This window comes from Meles meles, chromosome 9, assembly GCF_922984935.1.
Source record: "Meles meles chromosome 9, mMelMel3.1 paternal haplotype, whole genome shotgun sequence".
NCBI lineage: Eukaryota > Metazoa > Chordata > Mammalia > Carnivora > Mustelidae > Meles > Meles meles.
This window is the reverse complement of record NC_060074.1, coordinates 52379539-52404268: the sequence shown is the minus strand read 5'-3', so window position 1 is coordinate 52404268 and position 24730 is coordinate 52379539. Positions and strand designations below refer to the sequence as shown.

The 24730-nt window shown below is 37.9% G+C and overlaps 1 protein-coding gene and 1 pseudogene across 2 annotated transcripts in view; one reads left to right on the top strand and one right to left on the bottom strand.

The window, feature by feature from the left end:
- GALNT13 (polypeptide N-acetylgalactosaminyltransferase 13) overlaps positions 1-24730 on the bottom strand; it is a 554323-nt gene that overhangs the window by 476698 nt on the left and 52895 nt on the right. The gene's annotated exons all lie outside the window — the stretch shown is intronic.
- LOC123950407 lies at positions 12893-15403 on the top strand (annotated as a pseudogene).

The following is a 24730-nucleotide window of genomic DNA, read 5'->3' as shown; positions in this document are numbered from 1 at the left end:
TCCTCCCCTCTCTCTCTGCCTGCTTCTCTGCCTACTTGTGATCTCTGTCTGTGAAATAAACAAATAAAATCTTTCAAAAAAATTAAAAAATAAAAAATGCATTCATAGAGGCACCTGGGTGGCTCAGTGTTAGGTTAAGCCTCTGCCTTCAGCTCAGGTCATAATCTCAGGGTCCTGGATCAAGCCTCACATTGGGTTCTCTGCTCAGCAGGGAGCCTGCTTCCCCCTCTCTCTCTGCCTGCCTCCCTGCCTACTTGTGATCTCTATCAAATAAATAAATAAAATCTTTAAAAAAATTTATTCATTGGGGTGCCTGGGTGGCTCAGTGGGTTAAAGCCTCTGCCTTCGGCTCAGGTCATGATCCCAGGGTCCTGGGATCGAGCCCCACATCGGGCTCTCTGCTCGGCAGGTAACCTGCTTCCTCCTCTCTCTCTGCCTGCCTCTCTGCCTAGTTGTGATTCTCTCTGTCAAATAAATAAAATTTAAAAAAATGTATTCATCAACCTACAAATAGTTCACCATTTATTTGTTTCAGGTATTTAATGCAACTCAGTATTCATCTTATAAAATGGCATACCAGAGTTTAAGCTTGTTCATTAATAGTTATCAAGAGGGGAAAACAGAAATTCACAATGTTCAACTGGATATAAGACCTAGAGATTTAAGACAACAGCAGAGCATTTAGACAGTTCCCAAGAGACATCCACCAGTGAGCTGTCCATCTTCTGTCACAAGTCACATGATTAAAAAAGAAAATAATTGTTTCCACTGAGACATTAAACCATTAGAAAATCTTAACCTCAGCTTCCTAGCTGGTCTTAAGACTTTTGAATTCTTCATAACAAAACATGTAAGGAATGAATTACAAGTGTTCCATATTTGAACTGTGGAGGCTAATGGCTATTTCTTGTCTAGGCTTTCTTTCCAAAGCATTTATTTGTAGAAGACAATGAAAAACCATATTAAATTATCTTTAAAATTATATCAGAATCACTCTGCTCCAGCCGGTAATTAGCAGGAGACATAAAGAAAGTAAAGTCAAAGAAAAGTCCAGAACTCTAGGGCACAAAAGGATGCCAGCAGCACAAAGGAGAGGATGCAAACAGGATTTAGACACAAAAAAAATCCCAGAATTAAAACTAGCAAGTGCTCCTTTCCAAATTTTTATAGTACAAATGCACAAACATAAATAAAGTTTTATTTGCCTGCTTGAATATTTTAATATAGTGGGTTTTTCTAACCTTAATGATACCTGAAAGAAATGCACACTTTCCAAAAATAGAGTGAAAAAGTATTAACATGTAAAATAGTCAAAATCCTCCACTCAAAAAAAAAAAAAAGTCCACCTTAATAAAGCTACCATATACTTACTTACTACTTTGATTTGCAGCTTGAGTTTATGTTTTTTATTTCCTGCAACCTTCTTGGTGAAGTTATTAGTCATAAATTAAGTGCCTTAAAACAGGCAATTAAAGGGAAGAAGTAAATAAAGAATTAAAAATCAGAATATTGATTAATTAGTCCCCAATTAATTAACAGTAAAGTAAAATTATCACATACTCAAAGAATGAAAATGAAAATTCATATTCTTATTAGCAAAGCAATCTTGTCTTACAAAATTGTTAACGACTATAACTTGTTTATCAATATAAAGCAATCTAATATAATGGAGTATATAATACAGTAATACAAAATATGGAAGAATTATCAATTAAGGAAATTTTCCAAAAATACATGAGAAAAGGAAACAAGATTTAAAAGCTGAGCAGAGATTACCATTACATGTACAACCAAATGAACAACCAACCCGAAAACAAGGCAACATTTTCCTTGTTGTCTGCAAAAACTACTAATTAATTTAATTAAGGATTGTGTGAATTAAAGAACTGTACATTAAAATTAAATACTGTTTTTGATAAAATTATATTTTAGGATGAAAAGGGGCCTTTTTTACTTTGTGGGAGGAAATGTAAAATGATAAAAACTTCTTTGGAAAGAAGTTGGCTTATTAGAAATAACTGATTTTTTATCTAGTTTCTTAAAAATAACCATATACTTTGAAACAATCATTTCTTTACTGGAAAACCCTCTGTAAAATCATATACTTTGAAACAACAATTTCTGCACTGGAAAACTCTCTGTAAAAAACCCATATTAGAGAAGATGGCAGAGTAGTAGGGATCCCAGACTTGCCTCATCCCTCAAACACAGCTAGATCAACATCAAACCATTTTGAACAACAAGGAAATCGATATGAGGATAAGAAAACAGTCTGCACAACTGCAAGGAGAGAACGTGGCAGAAACAAGGTTCAGAGATGTGAATCAAGAAAAGCCTCAGTGCCGTAGAGGGAAAGCCTTTTCAAAGACAGAAGTCAGGGAGAGAAGGAGAGAGTGGGAGAGAGAGCAGCACACAGGCAAGATGCTATAGTGTGGGGATACCCTGGGTCACACTGGGAGAGAACGGTCCCCTTCCTGGAGTTCATGTGGAAGAGGGTATATTGCCATGTATATTTTAACTTCTTTAATTTCCTTATTACCCATTCATTCTTCAGTAGGATGTTCTTTAGCCTCTATGTATTTGTGGTCTTCCAAAATTTTTTCTTGTGGTTGACTTCAAGTTTTACAGAGTTGTGGTCTAAAAATGTGCATGGTATGATCTTAATCTTTTTGTACTGACTGAGGCCTGATTTGTGACCCAGTATGTGATCCATTCTGAAGAATGTTCCAGTTGCACCCAAAAAGAATATGTATTCTTCTGCTTTAGGATGAAATGCTCTAGATATATCTGTTAAGTTCGATCAAATGTGTCATTCAAAGAAATTGTTTCCTTGTTGATCTGTCCATTGCTGTGAGTGGGATGTTGAAGTCCCCTACTATTATGGTACTGTTATTAATGAGTTTTGTTTTTTTTTTTCCCATTTTATTTATTTTTTCAGCCTAACAGTATTCATTCTTTTTGCACAACACCCAGTGCTCCATGCAAAACGTGCCCTCCCCATTACCCACCACCTGTTCCCCCAACCTCCCACCCTTGACCCTTCAAAACCCTCAGGTTGCCCCAACCTCCCACCCCTGACCCTTCAAAACCCTCAGGTTGAGTTTTGTTTTTAACTGATTTATATATCTGGCTGCTCCCAAGCTGGGGGCATAAATAAATATTTACAACTGTTAGATCTTCCATAAAGTGCAATAATAATCACATCATAGGAGCCCTAGAAGAAGAAGAATGGGAAAAAGGACCAGGAGGTTTATTTGAGCAAATCATAGTTGAGAAATTTCCCTAATTTAGGGAAGGAAATAGGCATTCAAGTCCAAGAGGCACAAAGAACTCCCCTCAAAATCAACAAAAACAGGTCAACACCAAGACATACCACAGTGAAACTGGCAAAATATAAAGAAGTAGAGGTCATTCTGAAAGCTAGGCACAAAAAGTGCTTATCCTAGAAGGTTAGCAGCAGACCTGTCCAGAGAAATTGGGCAGGCCAGAAGACAGTAGCAATGATATATTCAACAAACTAAATGGAAGAATATGCAGCCAAGAATACTATATCTCTAGCAAGGCTGTCATTCAGAATAGAAAGCAAAATAAAGTGTTTCCAAGACAAGCAAAAACTAAAGGAGACCATGAACATTAAACACTAAGCTTGGCAAAAAATACTTAAGTGGACCTTTGAGTGGGAAAGACACCAAAATCAACAAAGTCTAGGAAGGAACAGAGACAATCTACAGGAAAAGAGTCATTATAGGTAATACAAAGGCACTACATTCATATCTATCAATGGTTACTTGGAATGTAATGGAATGGACGCTCCAATCAAAAGACACAGGGTAACAGAATAGATGAAAAAACATGACCCATCAATTCTCTGCTTACAAGAGACTCATTTTTGACCCAAAGACACTGACAGGTTGAAAAGGAGGGGTGGAGAGCCATCTATCATGTTAATGAACATCAAAGGAAAGCTGAACTAGCCATAATATATAGGATAAACTAGGTTTTAAACCAAAGACTATAACTAGGTTTTAAACCAAAGACTATGAGACCATATATAGATATATGACTATAACTAGATTTTAAACCATAAGACTATAGACTATAATAAGAGATGAAGAAGGTTACTATATCATAACAAAGGGGTCTATCCAAAAAGATCTAACAGGGGCGCCTGGGTGGCTCAGTGGGTTGGGCCACTGCCTTCGGCTCAGGTCATGATCTCAGGGTCCTGGGATCGAGTCCCGCGTCGGGCTCTCTGCTCAGAAGGGAGCCTGCTTCCCTCTCTCTCTCTCTGCCTGCCTCTCTGTCTACTTGTGATCTCTCTCTGTCAAATAAATAAATAAAATCTTTGGGAAAAAAAAAAAAAAAGATCTATCAGTTGTAAATATTTATGCCCCCAGGTTGGGAGCAGCCAGATATACAAATAAGTTAATAACAAACTTAAAGAAACTCACTAATAACAATACCATAATTGCAGAGGACTTTAACATCTTACTCACAGCAATGCACAGATGGTCTAAGCAGAAGATCAACAAGGAAATAATCTCTTTGAATGACTCACTTGATCAGATGGACTTAACAGATACATCCAGAGCATTCATCCTAAAGCAGCAGAATACACATTCTTTTTGGGTGCAACTGGAACATTCTCCAGAATGGATCACATACTGGGTCACAAAACAGGCCTCAGTCAGTACAAAAAGATTAAGATCATACCATGCACATTTTTAGACCACAACTCTGTAAAACTTGAAGTCAACCACAAGAAAAAATTTTGGAAGACCACAAATACATAGAGGCTAAAGAACATCCTACTGAAGAATGAATGGGTAATGAGGAAATTCAAGAAGAAATTTTTAAAATACATGGAAGCAAATGAAAATGAAAACACGACAGTCCAGAACCTTTGGGACCCAGCAAAGGGGATCCTAAGAGGGAAGTGTATAGCAATACAGGCCTTCCTCAAGAAGCAAGAAAATTCTCAAATACACAGCCTGACCTTACACCTACATGAGCTGGAAAAAGAGCAGCAAACAAAGCCTAAATCCAGTAGAAGAGGGGAAGTAATAAAGATGAAAGAAGAAATAAATAATGCAGAAATCAAAAAAGCAGTAGAACAGATGAGCAAAAGTAGGAACTGGTTTTTTGAAAGAATTAACAAAACTGATACACCCCTGCCCAGACCTATCAAAAAGAAAAGAGAAAGGACCCAAATAAACACAATCATGAATGAAAGAAGAGAGATCACAAAGAACACCACAGAAATACAAACAATTATAAAAGAATATTATGAGCAATTACATGGCAACAAATTGGGCAGTCTGGGAGAAATGGATAAATACTTAGAAACATATAAACCACCCAAACTGAAACAGGAAGGAATAGAAAATTTAAACAGACCTCATAACCAGCAAAGAAATTTAGTCAGTAATCAAAAATCTCCCAACAAACAAGAGTCCAGGGCCAGATGGCTTGCCAGGGGAATTCTACCAGACATTTAAAGAAGTGGTAATTCCTAGTCTTCTGAAGCTATTCCAAAAAATAGGAATGAAAGGAAAACTAATTCACTCTATGAGGCCAGCATTACCTTGATCCCAAAACCAAAGACCCCACTATAAAGGAGCATTACAGACCAACATCCCTGATGAAAATGGATATAGAAATTCTCAACAAGATACTAGCAAATCGAATCTACAGTACATTAAAAGGATTATTCACCATGATCAAGTGGGATTTGTTTCTGGGCTGCAGGGGTGGTTCAATATCCACAAATCAATCGACATGATACACCACATTAATGAAAGAAAGGATAAGAACAATATGATCCTCTCAATAGACGCAGAAAAAGCATCTGACAAAATACAGCATCCTTTCTTGATACAAAATCCACAAGAAAATAGGGACACAAAGAACATACCTCAACATCATACAGGCCATATATGAAAGACCCACAGTGAGTATCATCCTCAATGGGGAAAATCTGAGAGTTTTTCCTCTGTGGGCAGGAACAAGATAGGGATGTCCATTCTCACCACTGCTTTTCAATACAGTACTGCAAGTCCTGGCCTCAGCAATCAGACAACGAAAACAAATAAAAGGCACCCAAATCTGCAAGGAAGAAGTCAAACACTCACTCCTCACAGATGACATGATATTCTATGTAGAAAACCTGAAAGACTCTACCGAAAAATTGCTGTAACTGATAGAGGAATTCAGCAAAGTTGCAAGGTATAAAATCAATGTACAGAAATCTGCTGCACTTCTATACACCAATAATGACGCTGCAGAAAGAGAAAGCAAGGAACTGATCCCATTTACAATTGCCCCAAAAAACATAAGATACTTAGGAATAAACCTAACTAAAGAGGTAAAGATCTATATGCTGAAAGTTATAGAACACTATGAAAGAGATTGAAGAAGACACAAAGAAATGGAAAAACATTCCAGGCTCATGGACTGGAAGAACAGATATATCTAAAATGTCTATACTACCCAAAGCAATCTACAAATTCAATACAATTGTGATCAAAATAACACCAGCAGGGGCGCCAGTGCCTTCGGCTCAGGTCGTGATCCCAGGGTCCTGGGATCGAGCCCCGCATCAGGCTCTCTGCTCAGCGGGGAGCCTGCTTCCTCCTCTCTCTCTGCTTGCCTCTCTGCCTATTTGTGATTTCTGCCAAATAAATAAAATATTTTAAAAAATAAATAAATAACACCAGCAGTTTTCAGAGAACTAGAACAAACAATCCTAAGATTTGTATGGAACCATGAAAGAACTTGAATAGCCAAAGTAATGTTGAAAAAGAAAAGCAGGGGCGCCTGGGTGGCTCAGTGGGTTAAAGCCTCTGCTTTCAGCTCAGTTCATGATCCCAGGGTCCTGGGATCAAGCCCCACATCGGGCTCTCTGCTCTGTGGGGAGCCTGCTTCTACCTCTCTCTATCTGCCTGCCTCTCTGCCTATTTGTGATCTCTGCCTGTCAAATAAATAAAATATATAAGCTTAAAAAAAAAAAAGAAGAAGAAGCTATGCCTTTACTTTCTAAAAAAAAAAAAAAGAAAAGAAAAGAAAAGAAAAAGAAAAGCAAAGCAGGAGGCATCACAATCCCAGACCTCAGACTCTTATAAAACTGTAATCATCAAGACAGTGTGGTATTAGCACAAAATCAGCCACATAGATCAATGGAACAGAACAGAGAAACCAGAAATGAACCCACAACTCTACAGTCAACTAATCTTTGACGAAGCAGGAAAGGGTATCCGATGGAAAAACGCAGTCTCTTCAACAAATCGTGTTGAGAAAACCAGACAGCCACATGAAAAAGCATGGAACTATAGCACTTTCTCACATCATACACAAAAATAAATTCAAAATGGAAGAAAAATCTAAATGTGAGACCGGAAACCATCAAAATCCTAGAGGAAACAGCAAGTAGCCACCCCTTTGACCTTAGCCGTAGCAACTTCTTACTAGACACATCACTGGAGGCAAGGGAAACAAAAGCAGAAATGAACTATTGGGACTCCATCAAGCTAAAAAGCTTCTGCACAGTGAAGTTGTGCTAAAACACAACCAGCAGAATGGGAGAAGATACTTGCAAATGATAGATCAGGTTAAGGGCTAGTATGCAGAATCTATAAGGAACTCATCAAAATCAACACCCCAAAAATAAATAATCCAGTTAAGAAGCAAACAGAAGGGGCGCCTGGATGGCGCAGTCGCTAAGTGTCTGCCTTCGGCTCAGGTCATGATCCCAGGATCCTGAGATCGAGCCCCACATCTGGCTCCCTGTTCCGCAGAGAGCCTGCTTCTCCCTCTCCCTCTCCCCCTGCTTGTGTTCCCTCTCTCACTGTGTCTCTCTCTGTCAAATAAATTAAAAAAAAAAAAAAAAAAGAAGCGAACAGAAAAAAAAGAAGCGAACAGAAGACATGAGCATACATTTCTCCAAAGAAGACCTACAAATAACTGACAGACGCACAAAAAATGCTCAACATCACTCATGATCATGGAAATACAACTTAAAACCAAAATGAGACACCATCTTATACCTGTCAGAATGGCTAAAATTAACAACTCATGAAAAAACGATGTTGGCGAGGATACAGCGAAAGGGGAACCCTCCTACACTATTGGCGGGAATGCAAGCCGGTGCAGCCACTCTGGAATACAACATGGAGGGTCCTCAAAAACTTAAAAATAGAGCTACCCTAACACCCACCAATTGCACTACTAGGTATTTATACAAAGGATACAAAAATTCTGATTCAAAGGGGCATATGTACCCCCATGTTTAGAGAAGCACTATCAAAAATACCCAAATTATGGAAGAAGCCAAAATGTTCATCGACTGATGAAGAAATAAAGAAGTGGTATATACATACATACATACATACATACGTACGTACGTACGTACATAAAATGGAGTATTACTCAACCATCAAAAAAGAATGAAATATTGTCATTTGCAACAACACAGATGGAACTAGAGTGTATTACACAAGGTGAAACAAGTCAGAGAAAGACAAATACCATATGATTTCACACATATGTGGAATTTAAGAAACAAAACAGAAGAACATGGGGGAAGAGAAGGAAAAATATGATAAAAGGGAAAATATGATAAAAACCGAGAAGACAAACCATAAGAGAAACTTAACTATAGAGAACAAACTGAGGGTTGCTGGAGGGGAGGTGGTTGGGGGGATGGGCTACATGAGTGGTGTGTGTTAAGCAGGGCATGTGTTGGGATGAGCACTTGGTGTTGTAGGTAAGTGATAAATCACTAAATTCTGCTCCTGAAACCAATTACTATACTATATGTTAACTAACTTGAATTTAAATTAAAAAAAAAATAAATAAGGAAGGAAAAAATAAAATCCAAACCCCATGTTAAAGGGAGATGGTATGATGGCATTATTTATTTAAAAGAATTCAAAATAGATACATAACCAATTGGTAAATTGGTAGCATATTATGTTGCTATTAGAAACTTACGCAATTTTGCACTAACATGAAAAAAGCTTATAAGATACTATAAAATTCAACAAATTAACATACATAGTTGTTTTAACACTATATCACAACTTTTTTTTTTACTTATTTTTATAAAAGTGCTGGGAAGAATAGATGGGGATGTGTGAATTTTTTTGTTTGTTTTGCAACTCTTATCATTTTTTTCTACTCTTCAAATTACCCAGAAATAGCATCTATTATCTGAATTATAGGAAATATGTGTTTTATTTGAAAACAAGTAAGAAAAGCACCATGCAATAGTGATAAAGAATTAAAAAAAATTCTCTGACACTTGTGCACGTGCATATGTGAGTACATGGGGACATATTCAGTTATAATGAAGTGTCACAAACAGTATCAGACTCAAAGGATTGTCAAAAGTTGTTCACAAAACAGAGTAAATGAGAATGAAAAGAAGGGCAGAACTTTTTATTAAAATAATGGCTGAATTATGGGGTGCCTGGGTCACTCATTTGGTTAGATGTCTGATTCCTGATTTCAACTCAGGTCATGATCTGAGGATACTGGGATTGAGCCCCATGTGGGGAGTGGGGGAGGTTCATGCTCACATGAACATGTGGGGAGTGGGGAGTCTGCTTGAGATTCTCTCTCTCTCTCCCTCTGCCCCTTCCCCACCCTCTCTTAAAATAAATGAATAAATTCTTTAGTTAATTAAAAATTTTAAAATACCATAAAATAAAGTCTGATTTAAGTACTCTGTTTCCAGATTTTTCTCTCTTATTTCCAAAAGTCTCCAGTGTTACAGAATCTATGTGACTTCGGAAGATAAAAGTTTGCACCCATGTCAAATTCTATTAAAACTCTACAAAATTGGCTAACCTTCCAAACCTGGAGTCTCATGCAAGGTTCAGGAACTATCTTCTTCAAGTTGGATTTATGGTTTTTGTATCAAATAAATACTTTCCCAAAACCATCAGGCCCAGTATTTAAAAGCAGTCATTGAAATGAGGGAAGACTACTTCACCTCTTATCACTGTTATTGTTGCAGCCCACATTTAATCAAATCCGACTGAGTTTTTACAGAAGAAACAACATAAATGAATTTTCTATGTCACTTATGTAAAGAAATTTTAATATATTAGAGACATACCTTCTTGAACCCCAAAAGGTTCTTCCCTTCTATATGATTTAGATTAAAACAGCATACTAACTGAAGTACCTGAGAACTACAGTGATTGTTGCTACAGAAAAACATGGTCTCCTATCAATAGCATACTGTAACCTGAAAAAAATCATTATTGAGTTAATGACAAAAGTAATCAAATTCAAAAATCAAATTACCATGAGCAAAAAAAAAAGAAAAAACAAAAAACAAAAAAACAAACAAAAAACTTCCTGTTAAAGGCACCCCATTATTTGTTTTTATTCAGACAAAAGAAAAATTTAAAAAGAAGATGCACTATATAAGAAAGGTAATCTATCCTGTAGTCTGTTTTTAAATGTCTAATCTAAAAATGCTATTTTAAATGACCTTAATTCTCATTTTAATGCAATAATTAAATAATATTATGTCCCTGGGTCATATAAAATTGTATGTCCATTTATCACTCTGTACCAATCATTGCCAATTAAATCAACTTATGAGGACAATCTTTCTTTCAGTATTATTTAGCAGAAATGAGCTATGGGGAATACAGAGGAAGGCTGAGGAACAGGGCTGGGGAGGACAAAAACGAGTATCGCCCTACTCAATTTTACCTCAATTGTTAGATTTCTTTTCTAGAATTGAGATCTTTATAGTTTACATTAGAACGGTGAGAAACAAGGTATTAATAGATAGTTTTCCTTATTATGGTTTATTTTTGAATCAAGGTTCAAATTCCAAAAGCAAATAACTCATAAATTTTCTGCAAAGCTTTTATAGTTTTATACTTCAAACAGCAAAAGCATAAAGCTTTAAGATCAATAACATCTGATTTGTCCAAGGAAAGGCTCCACTACATGTGGCTGAATGGTTATAATGTTTTCTTTTGATTCTGATAAGCTTGGTAAATACATTCTAACCACTGATTGACATCCAAACAAATCAGTAAGTGGACTCCATTCCAAAATCTCTTATCTATTAATTTCAGTGGAATAAAACAGTGTATAAACAGAGAAAGAAAATGTTGGTATGATTTCTCCCCTGCAAAAATCCACCATCAGCATAAAAATTCTCAGATTTCCCACATCCATTAGGCTCCACCCCAGCAGAATAGCGATCAACATTTTATTTTTCTTTTTGCTTCACATTTCTGGCAGATACCTATAAAGGCAGCAATCTGAATCAATGAAACCTATTACTGATGCACTGGATATTTTTCTTTATGCCATTTTTAATTCCTGGTTATTCCCTCTTCTCATTTTATAATGTTATACTTCTCTTTGATCATACTTAAGTCATGCTTTTCTTCATCACATTTTTGTACATCTTTTTCATTCATCTCACTTCCTTTCTATATTCTCCCCTTTTTTTTCCACTTATAAAAGTCAGCAGCTAGGATTTTTTCTTTTCAATTTGCAATTGGCTCTGCAGGATGTATTTGTCAGTTGTTCTACTATTCTTTCCCCAACTTCCCTGTATTTTCTCTCTCTTCCGTGGAGACAACACCGTATCTCCTGGCCATCCCAATACTCCTCCATTATCTCCTCTTGCCATTTTACAGAAGCTCCTTTTCTCTTAGCCCAAACCTAAATACCTGAATGCACAATTTTTTATTTATTTTTATTTTTATTTATTTATTTATTTATTTTGGAGAGAGATAGAGTGTGGCCAGGGGAGGGACAGAAACAGAAAGAGAAAACCCTCAAGCAGACTACCCGCTGAGCACAGAACCTGCCACAGGGCTTGATCCCAGGACCTTGAGATCATAACCTGAGCCAAAATCAAGAGTCGGTCAGCTAACCAGCTGAGACGCCCCTGTGCTCCCTGAATGCATATTCTCGGTTCTCTCTTCATATGCCAAACCAAACCAAAATGATAATCATTGACCCCTAAGAAAGACTGCAATTATAGTCATGTGCCACTTCTGAGATAATGAAGAGACTAAACAATAGAAAAGGATCACAACAATAAACGTTTGTATTGAAGAGCTGGAAATACAGAAAATGGTGCATTGTTGTTGCTATTGTTTCCTAGAAATCCACCCCTATATGGTACAGTCAGGGGTACTCCCCAGACTTTGATTCAAGTGCCAACTCCACCACCCTTTCATTTGGAGATACTGGAGAGATTAATTTGCCTAGTCTAAACCCAGTTGTTCACATGTTTGCAAAGTGCCCATGAGCGCAATACCTACTTGCTAGGTTACGGTAAAGATTAATTATATTTATATTGATATATAAATAATCTTTACCATAACCTAATATAAAAAATATATATATAATCTTTACCATAACCTAACAAGTTATATATTATATATAACTGTCTGACTTTATTACATATATATAATATATATAGCTGTCTGACTCTATTATATATACTATATATATTATACATATAATATATATATAATGAGAATCATAGGAACTGGCACACAGTAACTAACCAATACATGTTAGCCATTGCTAACGCTGCGATCAACAGTATGATGAGCAAAATAATTTAATACAACTGGAAAAGAGAAAAGCATTTACAATTCATTCATACATAAGCTATTTCACTTATTTGGAAAACTCAAGTGCCTACTGCTCTTAGCCCTGTCCTAGATGGTTGGGACAACGTCTTCACTGAGCTTATCATACAGCAATTCTAGATAAAAATCAAAAACCTGTTGAAGATTAAGATTTCTGGGGCCAACATTGTTAAAAGTTACTGATTTTATGCCTTCACTCGCTTCTAAATGCCTGCCTCACTGCCCGCACACCCTGCCACTGTTCCACAGAAATGCTTCGATTACCAACAGTCCTTTGTCAAATTAGGCCAGTGTCCAGGGCACTGGCTCCTCATCTCACTCGGGCCTATGCCAAAGATGTAAAATTTGGTATCGATGCCAGAGCCTTAACGCTTCAAGGCGTAGACCATTTAGTCAATGCTGTAGCCATTACTATGAGGCCAAAGGGAAGAACAGTGATTATTTAACAGAGCTGGGGAAGTTCCCAGAATAACAGAAGATGGCGGGACTGTTGCAAAGTCTATTGACTTACAAGATAAATATAAAAATATTGGTGCTAAACTTATTCAAGATGTTGCCAATAACACAAATGAAGAGGCTGGGGATGGCGCCATGACTGCTACTGCCCTGGCATGCTCGACTGCCAAGAAGGCTTTGAGAAGATTAGCGGAGGTGCTAATCCTGTGGCGATCAGGAGAGGTGTCATGCTCGCTGTGGCTGCTATAACTGCTGAACTTAGGAAGCAGTCTGCCTTTGTGACAACTGCTGAGGAATTCTGCAAATGGAGACAAAGAAATGGGCAACATTATTTCTGATGCAGTGAAAATGCTTAGGAGAAAGGATATTATCATAGTAAAGGATGGAAAAACACTAAATGATGAATTAGAAATCGTTGAAGGTATGAAGTCTGATCGAGGTTGTATTTCTCCATATCTCGTGAACACATCAAAAGCTCAGCAATGTGGAGGTGCCTGGGTGGCTCAGTCGGTTAAGCTTTGGACCTCTTGATTTTGGCTCAGGTCATGACCTCAGGGTCGTAGGATCGAGCCCCAAGTTGGGCTCTGGCACTCAGCAGGGAGTCTGTATTTCTCCATCTTGCTCTCACTCCCCTCTGCCCTCCCACTACTTGCACGTGCACATGCTCTCTCTCTAAAATAAGACTTAGAAAAAAAAAAAAGAAATGTGAATTCCAAGATGCCTATGTTCTACCAAGTGAAAAGAAAATTCCACTGAGTGTCCAGTCTATTGTACGTGCTCTTAAAACTGCCAGTGCTCATCTTAAGCCCTTGGTCATAATGCTGAAGATACTGATAGGGAAGCTCTGAGTACACTGGTTCTGAATAGGCGAAAAGTTGGGTTTTCAGGTTGTAGCAGTCAAAGCTCCAGGTTTTGGTGACAATACAAAGAACTAGCTTAAAGATGTGGCTATTGCTACTGATGGTGCAATGTTTGCAGAAGAAGGATCTACTCTGAATCTTAAAGATGTTTAGCCTCACAACTTGGAAAAAGTTGGAGAGATCTCTATGGCCAAAAATGATGCCATGGTTTTTTGTTTTTTAATTTCTTTTCAGTGTAACAGAATTCATTGTTTATGCACCACACCCAGTGCTCCAAGCAATACGTGCCCTCCCTAATACCCACCACCTGTTTCCCCCAACCTCCCATCCCCCACCCCTTCAAACCCCTCAGATTGTTTTTCAGAGTCCATAGTCTCTCATGGTTCATCTCCCCCTCCAATTTCCCTCGACTCCCTTCTCCTCTCCATCTCCCCATGTCCTCCATGTTATTTCTTATGCTCCACAAATAAGTGAAACCATATGATAACTGACTCTCTCTGCTTGACTTATTTCACTCAGCATAATCTCTTCCAGTCCCGTCCATGTTGCTACAAAAGTTGGGTATTCATCCTTTCTGATGGAGGTATAATACTCCATAGTGTATATGGACCATGTCTTCTTTTTCCATTCGTCTGCTGAAGGGCATCTTGGTTCTTTCCACAGTTTGGCGACCATGACCATTGCTGCTATAAACATTGGGGCACAGAGGGCCCTTCTTTTCACTACATCTGTATCTTTGGGGTAAATACCCAGTAGTGCAATTGCAGGGTCATAGGTGCCACACTTTTAAAGGAAAAGATGACAAGGCCCAAACTGAGAAACGTATTCAAAAAATCATTGAGCAGTTAGATACGACAACCAGTGAAAAGGAAAAGGAAAAGCTGAATGAACATCTGGCAAACTCTCAGATGGAGTAGCTGGGCTGAAGGGTGGTGAGAAAAGTGATAAGAAAGTGCATGAAAAGACAGGGAGGGTTGCAGGTGCCCTCAGAGCTGTCAGTAGCTGCTGTTGAAGCAGGCAGTGTTCTGGGAGAGGGGTTGTGCCCTGCTTCGGCACATTCCAGCTTTGGATTCGGTAACTTCAGCTAATGAAGATCCAAAACTTGGTACAGAAATTATGAAGAAGACACTCAAAATTCCTGCAATAACCATTGCTAAGAATTCAGGTGTTGAAAGAGCACTGACAGTTGAGAAAATTATGTGAAGTTCCTCAGAAGTTGGTTATGACACCATGTTTGAGACTCTGTGAATACGGTGGAAAAAGGAATCACTGATCCAACTAAGACTGTAAACTGCTTTACTGAATGCAGCTGAAGTGGCCTCTCTGTTAACTACAGCAGAAGTTGTAATCACGGGAGTTCCTCAAGAAGGAAAGGGCCCTGGAACGGGTGCAATGAGTGGAAGAAGAGGTGGTATGGGAGGAGGCATGTTCTATTTCCTAGAATAGTGCTTCACCATTATTAATGAGCTGTGAGAGGAAGCTCAAGGCAGAGGCCCTCAAGAATAACTTCAGAGAAGTCAGCTAAAGAAAATGACTGAAGAAAAGCCTGGCCAGGTGCCTGGATGGCTTGGTCGGTTAAGCGGCCAACTCTTGATTTTGGCTCAGGTCCTGATCTCAGGGTTGTTGAGATCAAGCCCTACGACTGGCTCCGTGCTCAGTGGGGAGTCTGCTTGAGGATTCTCTCTCTCCTTCTCCCTCTGCACCCTGTATCCCCTGATGAATAAGTAAATCTTTTTTTTTTCTAAGTTGATATTTAAGAAAATCCCTATAATCATCAGTTTCTGGCTTCATTTGACAACATATCATGCTTTACTGCTGTCACTGACCATGCTACAGATCATTCACTTTGTGTTTTTGAATAAAAAGACATTTGTACAATCCTGATAACTGAGTACAAGAGCCATGTAGCGATGTACTACTTTCAACTTAAATCACTGAGGCATTGTAAGTATTATTCTGTCAAAGTCAGAATTTTAGCGCTTGCCATAACCAGATGAAAAATTAAGAAGCAGCCTTTCTTGTAAGAGTAAGAATAATTGTAATAATTGTAATAATTGTAATAATTTCCAACAGAAAGGATATCGTACAAGAGAGGACATGCTCAATGGTACAAAGTTACACAAAGAGATCAAAGGTATATATATTCCATGTAGAGCTCCAGGACTCACTTTTGTGACCTTGGAAAGAACACTTTCAGACAAACAGAAAAAGCGAGTCAGTGTGTTGAGGTGTGAATGGAAGAGGCAGATATGAGACAGAGAATATAGCTATGAAACATCTAGTTGAGAGCGGAGACAAGAGTTTCTGTGTAGCTGAAAGTGTACTTGGAACAAGGGAGGATTCGTGCACAGGTGAATGTTTGTTTTTAAGGGGAAAGATCCTTTGACAGGTCTAATGCCAATGGGAAGAAATCAGGAGAGGGGAAGAAGGCTGAGGATATGGAAGAGAAAGAAAATACTCAAGTCAGGGCTTTTAGAAAACACACAGGTGTTAAGATCCAGAACATGCATGAAGGCATTGGCTTATAAGGGGAAGAAGCATCAGAAGGGAAGAACGAAAGAAGTCAGGGAGAGTGCTAAATTAGCAGGTGCTTCCTATCTCACAGAGGTGATTTTCTCTGTTTAACATCGGTTAAACAGGAAGAAAGGAGAATAATGTGGGGTGAGAGTATAGTACAGCAGAAAAGGTTTTACAGAAAACTGTGGAGAGTGGAAGATAACTTTCTAGGATGATACATAGAAGTTGCATCTGAGTGGAGGGCTCACCCAAGGTCATGATCCCAGATTCTCTCCCTGTTTGCTTGGTGCACCTCATCTCCTCTAATGCCCATCCAGAGGGGCTTACGCAGGCGTCCCTCTCTCTTCCTTTTTACCTTCTCCTTCCACAAAGAGGGTTAACCCCAGGTGGTGAGTATTTTATCTTGTACTTCACTTTTTTAGAAGAAGTATATCAATGTAAGAATCAGGTTATTTTAAGCATGACTGAATCGTATAGAAGACTGTATGATTAAAATCTCAGAGAACTTTTAGTTAACATGGTTTGCATTTGCTGAAAATGACTCACAGAACATCCTTCCCTCCTACAAATTAATGATGATGCAGTTTACCAAGTCTCTGCACTCTTAACCTGTAGACACAATGAAGGAGGAAAACAGTGAAGGGAGCAGAAACCCAAAGAATCTTGCTCTCAGCTAGCTGCATGTTGCTAGGGAAAAAAAAAAAAAAAACATTTTGTGGTCATGACTAACACGGATAAATGTTCAAGTGGCAGTCTTTATTTTTCTCTCTCCTCCCTCCCTCCCTCTCCTTCAGCTGGACCCCTCTGTTTCCAAGATACCTTCCAGTCTGAGTCTCTGCTGCTCAATTGGGTGTCTCTGATACTGACTGAGGTTGCCTGGCAACATGACCAACAGAACACTCACCAGCCTGTAGGCACCTCTTATTTTTTGGTTCGCAGGTGGGAGATTCGGACAGATTAGCGCGAGGTTTCCACGCTGCAATCCTGTTTCATTTCAGTGATCATATAATGAAGTTTATTACTTACATTATTATACTTCATTGCATTACTCAGCATTGTACAGAGTTTTTTTTCTTTTTTGTCATAATTATTACTACTTCCAAGAAATTTTAAAAAATCAGAAGTGCCCTTCAAAATACTTCCTTCCTAAGAATAAATAATTTTTTAAGAAATATTTCATTCCTTTTCAGAAGCTTATTACCATAAAGGCAAAATTTTTTAACTATTAAAAATCCTAAGATTATTGCCAGGGAAGAGATTTAAAGGGAACATCTTGGGGATTGCAAGTGCTCTGTATCTTGGTTTGCACAGTAGTAACACAAGTGTATAACTCTGTAAAAATCCATCAATCTGTAGACATAATATCAGTGCACTTTACACACTTTAATACATATATGGCATGTTTCGAGAGTTTAAGGAAGTAGTGACAAGATGAATAAATATACACACGCATATAGAAACAAGAGACTATATAAGCTTGATTCATGTAGGGAACAAAAGTAATCTCTAGGCTTGTATCACAGAACACAGTATCTTCTTAAAGACTGGACATTGCTATTGTACTTAATCAGTTTAGCAAAAGAGACCATTTTGCCATATGGCAACCATGCTTTAACTAATAACTTGCTATTTATAGAGAAGGAGCTTTAACTGTCAATTCAGATGGGCAAATTGAGGAGAGCAGAGAGCACTAATAGCCACACGCTGCAAAAGATTCACTCTTTGTTTCAGCCTCGCTGGATCTCCAGCAGAATGCCTCAGATACAAAGATCACATCTAGAAATATCTCAAGGAGACACTTCATGCAAAAAATCACAGACATGCCTTGCTCGCCTGGCTTCTGAAGTGCCTGAGACCCACAGCTTCCTAAAACATAATGTAGATGGAAAAACTGGTGGGCAAAATCCAACATAAACTGTAAAACAGAGATCCTTGGTGGCTTTACTTTATTGTATTTTATTTATACCACTTTATTATATAATCTTCACACCACAGCATGAAGGCTTTTTCCATTTTTTTTTAACCCACTGGACTTTCTAAAGAACTTAGCGTTGAAAAATTGTGCTGTTTTTAAAAGTACTTTTACATTGTCATTTCATTTGGTCCTCACCGTGGCCTTAACATATATTGCCTATTTTATAAATGAGCAATCTAAGGTGCAGAGAATTTAAATGACTTGCCCAAAGGGACACACTTTGTCTAGCCCAGCGATCTCTGCAAGCAGAATCTGAAGCCAGTTTTTAAATACAGCACTGTGTTTTTCAATTAACATCTATCGCTTCACTTCAGAACTGGCAAAACCTCACAATAAAACCAGTTCCTGTAGGGGCACCTGGGTGGCTCAGCAGGTTAAAGCCTCTGCCTTCAGCTCAGGTCATGATCCCAGGGTCTCGGGATCGAGCCCCGCATCGGACTCTCTGCTTGGCTGGGAGCCTACTTCCTCCTCTCTCTCTCTCTCTGCCTGCCTCTCTGTCTACTTGTGATCTCTATCTGTCGAATAAATAAATCTTAAAAAAAAAAAAAACAGTTCCTGTAAAAATTCAACTTTGGTTGAGAAATTAAGTCTTTATCACTTTATTTGCTGGTTTTAGGATGTTTCTTTTGACAAGGGCATACATCTGGGGCAAGTGAAACTGCACGGAATCACGGAGCTTCAAGGCTGTCAAACAGTGGTGGAGGTCAGCTCGTCTACCTAATTGATTTGTCAGCTGACAAAACTGAAGTCCGGAGGGTCAGAATGACTTTCAAAAGTTTCAGAACTTCTAATGGTAGAATTCAAACTGGAACTCATCTTATCTGTTTCTTGGTTCGACAATACATAAAGTGTTGCTATCATAAACCTGAATTTTGAGCAATATTTCACTATCATTCAAAGTACAAAATGATGTATTTAAAGGGTAGAAATTGAGACTCTCAATCCCATCTAAAAGATAAAGTTTTACCCATGAGGAACAAAGTAAATGGCCTTGCTACCTTATCAATCAGTATCAGGCTTGAATAAACTCTGTCCTCCCTTAAATAACTGAATCTAATGTAAGTTAATATATGGTGGGTGGCATAAAACATACCACTTACTGATCCATTCCTATGTGACAGACCTTTTGCATATATTACCATATTCAATCCCCACCAAAACATTTCCAAATAGTAATTCCAAATAGTATTTCCAAATAGTAATTCCAAAAAAGTAATTCTTTTACAGCTAAGAAAATAAGACAAGTTAGGATAAGAACCTTGGCTCAAGGTCATATAACTAGCAATTTGCAGAGTTGAGATCAGAATCCAGCCAGCTGTTTTAAGATAGAATCTGTTTATTTTAACACACACCATTCTAGGTCAGAAATCACATTACCAAAATATATTCCCCATCCTCTAACTGTAACTGAGACTTCTGAGAGCCCACGCAATACTTATCTTCCCCTTCCCTACTAGGGACATGTTCAGAGCCATTATGTGTACAACAAAAATACTATTAACAGCTTCTTTTGCAACAAAGAGTAATGATAGGGGCACCTGGGTGGCTCAGTGGGTTGGGGCCTCTGCCTTTGGCTCAGGTCATGATCCCAGGGTCCTGGGATCGAGCCCTGCATCGGGCTCTCTGCTCAGCGGGGAACCTGCTTCCTCCTCTCTCTCTCTGCCTGCCTCTCTGCCTACTTGTGATCTCTGCCTGTCAAATAAATAAATAAAATCTTAAAAAAAAAAAAAAGAGTAACGATGGTTAGGTAAAAAATACTGGGTAGAGTTTCCAGTGAATCTCTTCAAAGAAGGCTAAATCAGCTGGTAGTATGCCCTTTTGCCACTGCATTTTTTTTTTTCATTCTTGCTGTATAGAACACAAATAGCTGTCCAATAGTCATCTTCAACTACTGGAAAACCCTTAAGGATGAAGTCATATGGCCAAGATGGTAGAACAGAACTGTCAAAGGAGACTAGATTCTAATGAGCAAGGTACCACAATTCCGGACCCACAGTGCCCATGGCCAGACTTTCTTTTATAGGAGAAAATTTGAATTCTACCTTATTTAAAACAATGGAATCTTGCTACACATAATCCAATGAGCTTCAGTTACGCACAAAACTGTGACAGCAAAAACTCACTTTTGTGTAGAAAGGCTATAAAGATAGCATTAATTTAGGACTCTGGCTCTGGTAAATGCAGACTAGGCACTGTGAAGGAAAGAAATCATTTTGCTTGGAAAACCTGAAAGGCTGAGTTAAAATATATGTGAAAAAATCTGCAGTTTTCCTTCTACTTAGAAAGTCAAAGCCACCAGAAAATATTGCTCTTATCCTAATAGTAATAAACGACCTGATAATCTACAAAATAATAACTTTTTCTGAGCCCACGAGAGACCTGGAGTTGCAAGACAAAGAGATTAACTAAATTTTAAAGAGTAACAGCCACCGAGGACAGACAGGACATAAGAACCTTCTCACCTTTGGCAGAACATGAGAGGAATAGTTGTTCATTATGAAAGTAGGTAAGAAGAAAACAGCTAAAAATTGTAACAAATACTTGAAGGGCAGAATAGGTCACCAGAACAATACAGACACCCTGGGATCACCAGACACAAAGGAATATGCACTCATTCATACGCTCTTTTTGCAGACAGCTACCAGTTGCTTAGCAGAAAGACTGAGGTCAGGGCAAGAGACCAGAAAGAGCACTTTGGTGTCACAAAAACATAAAATCTTGTCTGATTCCCCAGACCCTTCTCTAATGCAATGCAAAATTTAACCTTTTAGGACAGAAAATTCTCATTATCTCCAGTGCCCTGGAAAAGATCCACAGTTTCTGGGAAAGAGGTAGAAGAAAAATTCATCTGGCTCTGTTAGAGGAACAGGTAATTCTTGTGTCCAGACTCTCAAACTGACACTGTGGAGGCCGAGAAAAATTAAGGCCATCCCACTTCAGGGTCAGCCTTAGCGTAAGTACAGCCATCTTAGCTCCAGCAGCCATCTCACACCCCTGTGCCCAAGGGCTGAACTTTCCCCTACTTTGCTTTGGTTCCAGAGACCCCCACCCTGCTTTAGTAACAGGAAGCCCCACCTTGCTTTAGTTACAGAGACCCCCACCCTGCTTTAGTAACAGGAACCCATAAATACCCCTGCCTTAACTAAGCTCGGGGTCCAAGTCCCTACTCCGCTGTGTCGGGTATACTTGGGCCCAAGTTTAAGCTTGTCAAATAAACCCTCCTGTGATTGCATCGGTGTTGGCTCCTTGGTGGTCTCTCAGACGCGAAAACTCAGGCACAACAACACAAAGCAGAGATCTGCTACTACTGGGGGAAGAACAGGACCATCTTCCACAAAGAACCCCAGAGAGTCAAGGAAGAATTTGGGTACCATGAGAATTCCTCTTTCTCATGGGTACCCATTCTCATGGGTACCATGAGAATTCAGAATTACTGAAAGAGCCACTGTCCGGAGATCCAGATGCCCAGAATAGGTCTAAGGTTGAGACTAGAGCAACGGAACCCAGCATCCTCCTGTCCCTACCAGAAGCACTGGGCCAGTAACAAGTAATAGCACTCTGCCACCTAGGAAAGTACAAGGGTGCAACAAGAACCTTACTCTGTTATGCAAATGGGGGGATGTTCCTCTGGCACTCTAAGTCTCACAGTAAGCCCAAGAAAGCAGCAGCTCTGCTGCTGGAATGTGAAGTCTGTTGGGGTGAAAAAAATCAATCAATATAAATCACCAGATTAAAAAAATAAAAAAGAAAAATCATTTGATAATCTCAATATATACAAAGGAAGCATTTGGTAAAATTCAAAACCCAATTATAAGGAAAAATCCCAGTTAAACCAGAAAAATACAAACTTTTCAATCTAATATATGATTTTTGTCAAAACATTATAGCAAACAGCATTCTCAATAGTAACATGGTGACAGTGTTCCCTTTGACCTGGGAATAAAAGCAGAATTTTCATTCTTCCCACTTTCATTCAGCATTGCTCGGGATATTCTAGCCAATTCAGTAAGATATGACAAAGAAATAAAAGTGTAAAGCTTGGAAGGTATGAAATAATATTATCTTTAATCCCAGAAAACATAACTGTTCATGTAGAAAATTCAAAAGAATCTATTAAAAATTTTAGAATTAATAAGTGAGTTTATAATCTGCTATATGCACGGACAGTATAAAAAACTGTATTTCTTTACTCAAGGAACAAAAAAAAGTTTTTAAAAATTAATAATATGTAATATTATTAAACTGTATAGAACATCTAGAACAAATTAACCACAATGTATAAGACATCTATGCAGAAAACCACAAAATATGATTAGGAGAAATAAAAAAGACCTAGATATATGAAGTACATATACCATGCTCATTTAAAAAGTCAATATTGTAAGTATGTCAATTCTTTAAAAACATATTTGACAATAGATTGAATATAATCCCAACTAAAATCCCAACAATTATTCTTTTGTCAAACTCAACAGATTAATTGTAAAATTTGTTTGCAATAAGGCAATTTCAAGATTCCTTGAATAAAAACATAATGGGAGAACCCATTTTAATAAATACCATAAATAATTAAAGAGTGACCATGGTTAAAATAGTGTTATAATTAGTAGAAGAAATTAATAGACCAGTTAAAAACAATAGTTGGGGGACTCCTGGGGGACTCAGTCAGTTAAGCATCTGACTCTGGATTTCCACTCAGGTCATGATCTCAGGGTGGTAGGATCAAGTCCTGCTTCAGGCTCCATACTGGACACAGAGCTTGCTTAACATTCTCACCCTGCCAGTCCTGCCCTAAAAGAAGGAAGAGTTGGCCCCCAAAATGCAGATATAGATGAAAATTAAATTTATGATAAAGATGGCATTGAAGAGCAGTGGGCAGAGGTGACTTTTCAGTATGATTCTGTAACAACTGGACATCCAGTTGGAAGGAAAATAGGACTTGACTTCTACTTCAAACCAGTCACAAAAATAAATTTAAAAGGAATGATCTAAATATAGAGATAAAAATATGATTATAATTAAAATTGGAAACTTTTCCTCATCAAAAACTCCATTAAGAAACTGAAAAAGCAAGTCACAGAGAGGAAAAAAAAAGGATTTGCAACATGTAATTGAAAGGAGGCTCTTCATTCAAATACAATTAACTTCTGCAGATTAACAATAAAAAAATCAACACAATAGAAAAATAGGCAAGACACTTGAACAGGCAATTTACAGACAATAATATCCATATGGCAATTAAACCACATAACAGAAGCACATTATTCAAAGGGAAATGTAAACTTTATTCTCATGAGAATGGCTAAATTTAAAGAACTGATTCCACCAAACACTGATACTGATAAAACAATGGGAACTCTCATACACTACTGACTGGAGTATAATTAGTATAACTACTTCGGAAAATGTTTAGCACTATTCACTAAAATTGAAAATTTGTATACAATTTAACTCAGCAATTTCATCACTAACAGAATTCATGTATATGCACAGCAAGAAACATCTAAAGGAATGTTCACAGCAGCACTATTTAAAATTGTCCAAACCCTGAAACAGTCCAATTGTCCATCAACAACCACGGATAAATACTTTGTAGCATCTTTCTGCAATGGAATACTACATAACAATGAAAATTAATGAACCACAGAAAAACATTAACAAAACTTAGATATGTAAGTTAGGAAAGGAAACCAGACACAAAGGCATGCATGACTATTATGAATACATTAAAAAATCAAGCTATACTAGCATTTTGTATTTAAGGACTCATGATTAAATGTTAAAACTATAATGAAAAGCAAAGAAGTGATTACAAAAGTCATGAAAAAGTTATCCATATGGAACTGGTGGAAGGGAGTAATGTTTGGGCGATAAAAAACAAAAAATAAACAAACAAACAAACAAAAACAGGGTTTCCAAGATGCAGAAAATGTTCCACTTCTTGATCTGTGAAGTTACATGGGTTTTTGCTTATAAAATTCACTGTTTTGTGCCCATAACACATAAAAATTCACAATAACATGTTTAAAAATTATGAAAGATGAGACCAAGTTCAATGAACATAACAAACATCATTGAGGATTTACTGTGTTTTAGGGACCACTGTAAGTGCTTTATCTCCTTTAACATTCACAATATTCAGAAAACACGCTATGCTCCATCACACTTCGAAGGTGAAGAGACTGAGGCCAGAGAACTTACATAATTGACACACAAAATATCACACAGCTAAAATCACACCTTACAAAATCACACAGCTAAAGAGGACTCATTTCGGGATC